Below are 6,967 nucleotides of genomic sequence, written 5' to 3'. Positions count from 1 at the left end.
GGGAGCGAGGCCAAGTCCGGCCGGCGGCGCGCTCTCTCTAGCCGGTGCGTCCGCCGGCCTCACAGCCGCCCGCGCCTCTGTTCCGCGCGCTCCGAACTGCAGGTGAAGCCGCGCGGCTGCCCCGCCGAGGCCCCGCCCCGCGGCCCAGCCCCTGCGCTCGCCCGGCCTGACGCGGGCCTTAAAGGCGCCGCGCCCGCAGCCCCCCAACCCCAGCGTCGGCCCTGCCGGCCCGCTGCCGCGCACCCCTGCCCGCCCCTGGCCCAAGGGGCGTCTAGTGCCCGGTTCTGGGCCAAACGGCCAAGGACACTGACTCATTCTGGACGGAAAGGCAGTGGGCGTGGAGGCTGCAGAAGGCACTTAGGTTCACGCCCCCCAACCCAAGCACCCCCTTCTGGATGGGAAGCCCCGCGGTCTTAGCACAACTTCCTGCCTGGGCCCACGGTAGGAGGGGTACCTCAGCTGTATTCCTTATATTCAAGTGTCTTCTTACCCTTGACGCAGGCCTACCTCCTGGACTTAAGCCGGGGCCAGGCAGCTCAGGCGTGATGGTCACTACCTCGAGAGAGGCACATATGAGAAAAACAGGACCAAGGCCCAGGGTTCAGCTGCTGGGCTTTGCCGACCCCCCTGCTCACTGGGAGGCTGGAGTCTGGGCCCTGTCTCAAAGGTGCCCTGAGGACTGGCTACAGTACTGATTCCGGTTTGCAGTCAAAGAAAGCGGAGATTCTAGAACAGGATGGAAGTCCCAGGCTGTTGGGCTGCCCTGCATGGACGGCGGGAGGCGGGCTCCGTGTGCTCCCGGCAGTACTTTCTGCACTGGGGGACGCCCCTTTATAGGACTATTAAGTAAAAAATACGTACTGTTGGAAGGTGAGTAAATGTTTCTGCATCTTTCTTTTGGGCTTGAGGATTTGAAGAAAATTGGTTTTGTTGGCTCAGATATTTCAAAATTTCTTTGTCTTGGTTTGGAGGAGTTCTGTGTCCAGAATACATTAGTTTTGCTTTAAGAAATACCCTGGAAAGGCAGAGGAAGAAGGCTGAGTGACACCGCAGGGCTTCAGGATCAGCGTCAACTGGGGTAGCGCCTCCTGCCGCCCTCCTAGGGCCTCACGCCGGGGAGCAGGCGGTCTGCTGGTCAGCACTCTGCCCTGACTTAAGGAAATCAGATTTTTGATAACAGGAGGTGAGTGGGTTAGGCTCTGTCCCAAACGAGGCTAGATTAGGTTTGTCCACGTGCAGGTTGAGGACTACGAAATGGGATGTGAAGTCTCTGTGCCAACCTGCCTCTCCTTACCCGAGTCTTGTGCCCTTCCCAGCCTGGTGGGTGAGGAGGGTACCCCTGTCCTCGCTGAGTGTCCTGGTTTAACTGTTTGCACTGGGCCTGAGGTCCTCCCTGGGCAGTGAGGTGTCGGTGAGCAAACCCACCCCAGTCTACTCCTTAGCCAGGTGCCCATACCTTTGAAAGGGGTCTATTCTGCTTCTCTCCTTATTTAGGGTGTGTCATCACTGCCCAGGTGACATCAGGAGCTGACCAAGACTGCTTTCCAGTCTTGTGTCTCTTGTCTTGAAATGTCCAGTTCGGGCCGTACCTTTGTCTGCAAAAGCCCTGAGCATTATGCAAATGGTTTCTTGGGAGAGGTGACACACAGCCCAGCCTTTGCTCTCTGTGCTCTGGGAAAGTACTCAAGTGCTGACCAGTGTGCCAATTTGAAAAGAAAAGGGCTCGGTGGGGGGAGGGGGGGGACAGGACAGTTGAATGCTGAGCTCCAAACACTGGGTTAAACACATCTCCTTCTGCTCTTGAGTGTCTGAGTTCCGACTCCACTGAGACACGTGTGACTTCTAGACAGGGTATATCCTGATGATAACCAGCCCTACAAGGCGCTAACTGTGTGCTGCACATAGGTGAGAGAGTTCTGTGTCTATCTACTCTTGGACCTCCCCCTCCAGCTACATACATCAGGAGGGCCTGTTACTGCCCCATGTGCAGCAAGGCAGAGGAAGGTGGAAGCTGTGTGCATGGTCACCCCAGCCTGGGGCCTGGTGTGGGTGGCAGTGCCCACACTTGTTTGTTCAAGGAAACCTTGCTATGCAGTACCCAGTGTCTCCTGGGAGCTCGCGTGTTCGGAAATACGGTTTCGGAAGCACTGCAGTAGCCGATGCCAGTCCAGCAGGGAGCATTGGTTTATCAGACTTCCTCGGAACGGAGCAGTGAGGATACGGGGAGGGAAGGGAAAACATGATCTGAAATGCCAGGCTGTGCTTTCGAAGCATGGTCCCCAGACCGGCAGCATCAGCAACCCGCAGGGCCTTATTAACCGCCATGGGCCTAGCCCACTGTCAGCACTTCCCAGGTGACACACGGTGGCTGGGAGCATCATAGAAATGCTCCTCTTTGGGCCTCACCCTGGCTCTGCAGCCTCTGAGCCTGCAAGAGCACAGCCTGGGACTCCACCTGAGGATGCCAGAGGGGCATGGTGCAGCCGCTGGGGGGCTCACCTGCCCGTGCTGTGCCCTGCCCCGTGTGGGGAGCACGGCAGTGGGCCTGGCAGAGGAGCCATTATCTGTGCACAGTGGATAAAGAGCCCTAGAGAAAAGTGTGCTTTTGTTTCTGAGAGAGATTAAGGAAATGCATTTGGGAGGGTAGTGTGTGAATGACGATTTCCTCTCAACACCTGGAAACTGTTGACTGTAATTGGGCTGCAGATGTTTGCTAAGCTCCGTGGGCCTCTCCTCTCTGCCTTCCACTTGTGGAGGTGAGTCTGGGAAGGGGCACGTCTTCAGGAGCAAATAAAATGCTTGCAGCAGGCCTTCATCTCCCTGTCTTCTTGTCAGATGTTAATTTGTTTCCCCCACTATTTATCATAATTTTTTTAAAGACACTTCAATGTTAGATAAAAAAGCTGTTTTGTAAAGAAAGCAGGGGAGATGTTAGCAAAAGATTTGTTCATAGAATAAAACAATATCTTTGTGGGCGATTGAAGATATTTGTGGCTCTGCAGGAAGGAGTGAAATCAGCCTGATACCCAGCTCGAGAAAACCTCCTGCATAGAGCAGAGAAGAGCGAAGTTAAAGGAAAAAGGCAGAGAGGCAAGCTGAGAGGGAGGGAGTGAGAGAGAGAGAGAGACAGAAGCTGAGAGAGAGAGAGAGAGAGAGAGAGAGAGAGACAGAAGCTGAGAGAGAGAGAGAGAGAGAGAGGGCACAGGTAGCTCTCTGGCTTCAGAGCCTTGTTTCATCAGGAGCAGAGAGTGCCTGTTAGTATTATTGTTTTCATTTTGACCAACCTCGTCTTTCTCCTTCAACTTGGCTGATATTTACTGTGTCCAGGTCCTCCAGAGTTGGAGGTTCCGATTCATTTTTTTCTGCTGTCCTCACACTGGAAGGACCTTCCACAGATGGAAGACAGACACCTGTTCCTGGATGCGGCTGAGACTCAACGGGAGGCTTCTTGCCTTAGAACCGAAGAGGGCGGGAGGGCAAGGCTCCCCCTTGGTGCAGAGATCCCCAGGGAGAGATGCACAGGTCCCCTCCCAACCCAACCTTTCTTCTTTCACCCTGCTCCTCCCCAGGCAGGAGTGTCCAGCCCAAGCCAGATTTACAACATCCCCACCGGCTATCTGTGCCTCTTCAGGGCTGACCCTCGGCCTCAGACTTGCATTGTCCTTTCTCTGGGCCAGTGACTTGGATGTGGGCTTCCTTTACCCCTCTTCCTCTCTGTTTCTCCCCTGCCACTCCAGGAGCCTTGAGGCCAGGGGATGGTGTGTCCTCCCCTCTCCAGGCAGCCCAGTGTCTGACTCCCAGAGGTCCTCAGTGGATGAATAAAGGAATGATACCAGTTGAAGCTGTGAGGCCTGCATGGGCCACACTCATGACCCTGGGGACTTTTTACACGCCCCCTTATACCAAGGAAGAAACCAAGGCACCGAGTAAGCGGAGCTCCCTTAACCACAGGGCTGCCCCCCAGGATGCTGTGCCGTCTGGGTTCTCATGGGAGCTGCTCCTGCTGCTCTGGGCAGTGGGAGTTGGGGGAGGACTTGGAATCATTGGAAATCTCTATGGAGCAGGCGTGTAGCTCAGAGGGAAGAGAATGAGGGGCTTGTAACTGTCAAAGGTGTCGGGTCTGGGGGGGCTTTCTGGGCCCCGGATTTTTTGCTCTGTTCCGTATGTTGCTCTGCTTGTTTGTCTCCTGTCTGCCTGAGAAGGGGTGGGATGTGTTGGGGAGCAGAGGGATGTGCGTCACAGGGATGCCCATGTAGAACTTCACCAAGACCTGCACCTTGTCGCTTGCCTGACAGGGAGAAAGGAGGTGAGGTGAGCTTGGCCAGAGTGGGGGTTGTGGGATGGAGGACTGACCGCCTCGGCCTGAGGGGCATGCATCTTTTGCCTCCCAGGGGGACAAGAGGCCCCCACCCCAGAGCACCTGCTCCCTGCCTTCCTCACATGGGGCGCAGCTGCACACGTGGTGTCTTGGGTTGACTACAGGCACTAGCCGGGATCCTGATACCACCAGGGTGGGGCAGAGAATTGATTTTTTTTCTTTATTTTTATCTTTTTTCCTTTTGTCAATTCTTCCCCCAAAGCCTATCCCAAGTTTATCCACTTCCTTCCAGCTGGAACTCTGAGCCCTGCTGTGTCCCTCCTGGATCCCTGCAGCAATGTCCCCTCCTTGCTGTCTCTGCAAACCAGGCCCCAAGGCACCCAGTGAAGACTGAGCGCCAGCCTGTCCACCACCACTTGCCCAAAGCCCTTGGGTGGCCTCCTGTTGGCCCCCCATCTCTCCTCGTGGCCTGCAAGATCCTAAACCATCTGACCCCTGCTGGAGATCTCAACCTTGTCCCCAGACCCCCAGCTCGCACCACTGGCCTCCTGCCTCCCCCAGACCTGGTTCCTGCATTTCAGTCTCTGAACCTGCTGCTTGTAATGTTCTGTCCCAGACTCTCAGGGCTGATGCAGGCTTGAGCCTCCCCATCCCACCTCTTGTCACCCATGATTGCTCACCCAGTCATTCTGGTTCTCTCGTCTTCCCAAGTATCTCCAGAGGGGCAGGGGCACCTCTGCCTGTGTGCCACTCCCTCTTCTTCCCCAGCACCCAGGGCAGGACCTGGCAGCAGGCACTCAGCTCAGATATGAACAGTGGACATCTGGATGCATTTTCTGGAACACTAGGAGAGGAGATGGAGTTTCCCAGGACTCACCCTCACAGGAACAGGGAGGGCCCACGATGCCACAGGGGCCCAAACTGCTGCCCTTCAGATGGGAAGACAGACAGAAGGAACACAGTGGGGCCAGCGAGGGCGGGTCAGGTGAGCACACCAGCATCAGTGAGATTCCAAAGGCAAGGGGTGGGGGAGTGCAAGGAAGATGATAAAAAACAAAGGTCCAAGGAGAGAAAGTCAAGTTCAACAGTAAAATAGGCAACATCAGATTCAAAGGGAGGGGGAGGAGGAAAACAGGCGATGCTGGACAGGAGTGGTCAGCAGAGGCAATAAAACCCCAGCGAGACCAAGAAAATGGACAGGAAGAGAAAACCGGTTTTGCACATTGAAGTGTCTGCCCCGAATGATGAGCTGGGGCAGCATGGGGATGTTCTGCTGGCTGCAGCCAGGCAGGGTATGCTGGAGAAGACCACCCACCTGCGGAGGGGGCCTAAGCCTTTCAAGTTACTCTTAACCTGGTTTTATGGGAGTCACTGCTGGTCGCCTCCAGAACACAAGTTGAAGGCTGTTGAAAGGTGGTCGAGTCCCTTGAGGGGTGGAACAGGTGTACCCAGACCATTCTCTTCTGCTCAGGCAGCATGCAGAGAGGGCCTGCCAAGGTGGACACTTGGCCAAGTGTGCTGTTTCCAGGAGGCAAGCCCTCTGTTAGTCCCTGGAGATGTACCCTTCCTTTGCTTTCTGGGTCTGCAGCTGAAGCCCAAGCCAAATGGACAGGCCACTGGAAGGCCCCACCTGCTCAAACGCACAGTCCCTTTAGATGACACTTCCCAGGCACAGAAACTTCAGGGGAGCAGCAAAACCACCTGACAAGCTTCCTAAATATAGGAGAACCTCTGTAAGTTGACCACCCAAAGGACAGTAACAGACTGGTCAGCATACAGAGGAGGTCAACTAGGCCTACAGTACTGATCCATACATCTGGTGCATGTCCAGTTGTGAAAATTAGATCCACTTAAGAAGGTGATCAGTGTAGGTAGGTGGTCAGCTACGGAGGTTCTACTGTACACTGACCCTGCCCATCCCTGTAGGTTTAGGGCCTGGGGAACACTGTTCCCAACACATCCCCAGGCGAGTCTGAAGACTCCCCAGTATCTAACCTTACCTAAAGGTACACCATCACCCCAAAGGTTCCCATCTCAAGCACCTTATTGGAAGTTAGGTTTTGACATCTTTCCAATAAGGAGCTTCAGCAGTTGGTGGATGAAGGCCTGATGTGATGGAGGGAAATGTGACAAGTGTCCAGACATGGCTGGGACACCCCCGGGTGGGTGTGACAGTGGGATTCCCAGGACAGCCAGGAGGGGCCTCCAGGTGACCCAACACCATGAGGGGAACAGGGAGAGGCACAGAGAAGGAGGGGACGTGCTGCTAGCACAGTCAGCTGGGCAACTCTGCAGGAGATGCGGCCATCAAGCCACCACGGGCGATGTTGGGCCTGAGGATCAGCATTCCTCCCACAGACGATGTCCAGGTTTGGCCAGCCTCGTGCAGTGGTGGTGACTGCAGACCGGTCAGTGGGAGGGGAGCTGGGGTATCAGGATGGCGTGGGATGTGCACGTAAGTCATCAGATTCAAGACCCTCCCTCTGCCCCCAACAGGCCGAGATCTACACCTGCCTTTGGCCTTTGCCCTCCCCAGGACTAAGGAAGAAGAGCAACATTACAGGAGAGGATCCCGGGTGCTCTGCGGAGACTATGCGTGTGCTCCGGGGGGAGGATCCCGGGTGCTCTGCGGAGACTATGCGTGTGCTC

This window comes from Otolemur garnettii, unplaced genomic scaffold, assembly GCF_000181295.1.
Source record: "Otolemur garnettii isolate 467f Iridium unplaced genomic scaffold, OtoGar3 scaffold00023, whole genome shotgun sequence".
NCBI classification, from domain to species: Eukaryota; Metazoa; Chordata; class Mammalia; order Primates; family Galagidae; genus Otolemur; species Otolemur garnettii.
Note: the sequence above shows the minus strand (reverse complement) of the source record.